The sequence below is a fragment of the Pelophylax lessonae genome (assembly GCF_965119305.1).
Source record: "Pelophylax lessonae genome assembly, chromosome: 6".
Lineage (NCBI taxonomy): Eukaryota > Metazoa > Chordata > Amphibia > Anura > Ranidae > Pelophylax > Pelophylax lessonae.
This window is the reverse complement of record NC_138773.1, coordinates 158040089-158044301: the sequence shown is the minus strand read 5'-3', so window position 1 is coordinate 158044301 and position 4213 is coordinate 158040089. Positions and strand designations below refer to the sequence as shown.

The 4213-nt window shown below is 38.9% G+C and overlaps 1 pseudogene across 1 annotated transcript; it reads left to right on the top strand.

Annotated features, from left to right (window-relative positions):
* Positions 1-2548: 2548 nt before the first annotated feature.
* On the top strand, positions 2549-3173 carry LOC309559045 (annotated as a pseudogene). The gene has a single exon. The product of its transcript is annotated as an uncharacterized misc_RNA (transcript).
* Positions 3174-4213: the final 1040 nt, after the last annotated feature.

Genomic DNA, 4213 nt, shown 5'->3' with positions numbered 1-4213 from the left:
TACAAGCGCAAAACTGAAAGCATGAGTAATGTGAGTGTGTGTTCAGAGACAGCTTTAAAGACAAAAATCAAAAATAAACACAGTAACGTACACCTAGAAAAGCGGGAATGCTTTGTGTGCAAGAGACCAGGACACCTTAAAGCAGATTGTAGAATCTGGAAAGCTAGAATGCAAAAACAAAGTGCATTGCAACAAGCTAAGAATGTCATAGAAACAAAGGAGTATGCATTCGGATCCAAAAATGGTGTCACCTCTGTGCAAGCATGGTGTGTGGACACATGGTGTGTGTGCTACAAGTCACATGACAAATGACCAAAGTTTCTTCACTCAGCTTGATGAAAGCAAAACAGAAGGGATAACTACAGCTAATGGACAATTTATGAAATCAGTGGGAATAGGAGATGGCTTTCTATACTGTCCTATCTCTCCAGATATCACTAAAAGGATCCATATGAGGAATGTTCTGTATGTGCCAGATCTTGAAAGCAACCTTTTGTCAGTAAAGAAACTTACTAACCAAGGCAATGTAGTCACATTTCAGGGTGACAGTTGTATCATAACAAAAGGGGATTGCTTGCTTGCAAAGGCTAAAATCATAGATGAACTGTATCAGCTGAACTGCAGTGAAATGGTTAAAATAGCCAAAGAGGATAAACATTCAAACTGCATCCACACTTGGCACAGACGATTGGGGCACAGAAATTCTGATACAATAAATAAAATAGTTAAGAATAACTATGCCAGTGGTATTAAGATTAATCCATGTGATCACATAATGATTTGTACAAGCTGTATTAAAGGAAAAATGGCAAGGACACCTTTTCCCAAGCAGACCAACAGCAAATCCCAAAAACCTCTGGACTTAATACATTCAGATCTTTGTGGTCCAATGAAAACTATGACTCCAGGAAAGAAAAAGTACTTCCTGACCTTCATTGATGATTACTCCAGATATACCACAGTATTTCTACTTCACAATAAAGATGAAGTGCCAGAGAAATTAGAAGAGTATCTCGCTCAAGTAAATAATATTTTTGGCGGAATGCCCAGAGTGCTACGAACAGATAATGGCTCAGAATATACAAGTGGTAAAACACAAGCCATTCTCAGGAAGCATGGAATTATGTTCCAGACAACAGTTCCATATAACCCAGAGCAAAATGGAGTTGCAGAGAGAATGAACCACACACTGTGTGAAAGTGGGAGGAGCATGCTATTTGATGCTGATATGCCAACTACATACTGGGGAGAAGCTATCACAACTGCATGTTATCTTCAAAATCGTTTGCCGGGAAAAGCAACAACAAAAACTCCATATGAACTGTGGAACAAAAGGAAACCAGATTTAAGACACATCAGAATTTTTGGAAGTAAAGCCTATGTACACATTCCAAAAGAAAAACGTACAAAATGTGATGCATGTGCAAAAGAAGGTGTACTTGTGGGGTACAGTGAATCTCAAAAAGGATACAGGATTTTACATCAAGACACGAACAAAGTAACAGTCAGCAGAAGTGTGATTATTGATGAAAGTTCTGTGTGCTCAAAGTTTGAACAAACTATTCAAACTGAGAAAGAATCAACATCAGTCACTCAAGAAAATAAGGAAAGTGATACAGAAATAGAAATAACTGCAGAAGAATCAAAACCTGAAACTGAACCAGAAATACCTTCAGTCAGAAAATCAACCAGAAAAAATAAAGGTGTTCCAGCTGAACCTTTATCTTACATAGCTTGCAGAGCTGTTCAAACTGAACCAGGTTCATGGAAAGAGATGCAGAAACTGCCAATGCATGAGAAACAAGTATGGTATAAAGCCGCTGATGAAGAAATGACATCACTCAAAGATCTCCAGACATGGACACTTTCAGAGCTACCTCAAGGTAAACATGCCATAGGATGTAAATGGGTTTTTAAAACCAAATGTAACTCTGAAGGGAAAGTCTGTCGGTACAAGGCAAGGCTGGTTGCTAAAGGTTACTCACAGAAGTTCGGTGAGGACTATGATGCTACTTTTGCTCCAGTTGCTAAACAAAGTACTTTCAGAACACTAATGACAGTGGCTGCCATGCGTACAATGATTGTGAAACATCACGATATTAAGACAGCTTTTCTTAATGGTGATATTGAAGAAGAAATTTACATGTCACAGCCAGAAGGATATTTGAAAAAGGGACAAGAGCATCTTGTCTGCAAGTTGAATAAATCTCTTTATGGCCTTAAACAATCAGCTCGAGCATGGAACCTGAAGATTAATCAAGTTCTACTAAATGAAGGATTCACAAGAAGCAAAGCTGATCCGTGCCTATATGCTAAACAAGTAGACACTGAGTGGATGTATCTGCTAATTTATGTAGATGACCTGATCATTGCTCACAAAAACGACAATGAAATTGCAAAGTTAACAGGAGTACTCAACAAGCATTTTGAAACTAAAGACCTAGGTGAAGTGACATATTATCTTGGAATTGACATCCAGCGTGAGAAAGATGGAAGTTTCCTGTTGAATCAGAGTGCAAAAATTGAATCTATTCTTCAGCAATTCAACATGACAGAGGCGAAAGGAGCAAGCACACCTATGGATACAGTCTATCCAAAGTTAGAAGGAGAAGATGATCTTCTCACATCCAATGAACAATACAGACAAGCAGTGGGGGCACTTCTCTACATTGCAACCACTACACGTCCAGACATTGCAGCCAGCATGTCTCTTCTTTGCAGGCGAGTTGATAAACCACGTCAAAGAGACTGGAATGCGATCAAAAGAGTTATGAGATATCTGAAACAGACAAAAGACTTAAATTTGAAACTATCAGCAAGTGGTGGTTTAAACCTTGTGGGATATGTGGACTCCGATTGGGCAGGTGATCACAGCACACGCAAATCCACAAGTGGTTACTTATTAAAATTGGGAGACAGTCCTATATCATGGTCCAGCAAGAAACAGATGTCAGTGGCATTGTCCTCTACAGAAGCTGAATACATATCTGCAGCTTATGCCAGTCAAGAAGTTGTGTGGTTACAGCAATTACTCAAGGATCTTGGAGAAGCAACATCAGAACCTACCGTCTTATTTGAGGACAATCAGGCTTGCATTAAGCTTGCAACAAGTGAGAAAATTAATGGAAGAACCAAGCACATCGATGTCAGACATCATTACATTCATGACTTAGTTGATCAGAAAGTGATTGTACGTGTATTGTGAGTCGGAAAAAAATGATTGCTGATGCTTTGACAAAGCCACTAGCTAGAACCAGATTTGTGGATCTTAGATCAGAAATGGGATTGACATAGATAGTAGTTGTTGAGTGGGGGTGTTAGCATACAAGGTTTGTATTTAATCAGCAACAACCACTGTATGTCATTACTGTGTGCCTATTACATTGTATGACCACTAGATGGCAGTGTTACATTTGTGAGTTCATGTTTTGTCTAGGCCTCAAAAGAGTAATAAAGAAGAGTTCCTGCTCTGAAAGAAAAGCAGCGTTCAGTGAAACAACAGACTGTCTGCTTGTACTTTGTTTAGCCCCAAAAGGTTATATCTAATAGCACTTCCGTGGATCTTGCACCTGGGCAGCACTTGAGAGGAGAAGCAGCTCTAAAGGTAATGAGAAAAAAAGGCAAGGCGCCTCTAAGTGCTGTACCGCCACTGACAGTTCAGCATAGGACCAGACCGGAGCGGCTGCCGAAAAGGTATGTATAGCAATTTTTGTTTTACAGTTTAGTTTTGGCTGAACTTCTACTTTAAGTATAAGATTTGCTCCCATAGACTTTGCTGAATATTGAACAAGATTTGCCAAAACCTTGGCTAATCGAACCTGCAAAGATTTGGCCATCACTATTCTCATTAACTGCTTCTTCTACTAAGGCTGGCCATACAATATAATTTTCTTACAATTTTCTCTACAATTTTCTTGAAATGTACCTCCAACTATGTAGTACAAAGGCCTGCCTAATTAGATACAAGTGAAAGTGTTGTTTAGTTTTGATCTCATATTATGTGGTTTGTGGTAAATCTAACAGAAAATTGTTCAAGAAAATTAAACATGTATGGCCAGCCTAACATACCATTCACACCAACTTTCTGAAACAAATGTCATAACAAGCTCTAACAAGCAGGGCCCTATGATTCCTCTTGTATTGAGACGTATTGTGCACTGCACAAACTGTTGGCCCTAGATAAAGCCTGTATTATAATAATAATAATAATAAT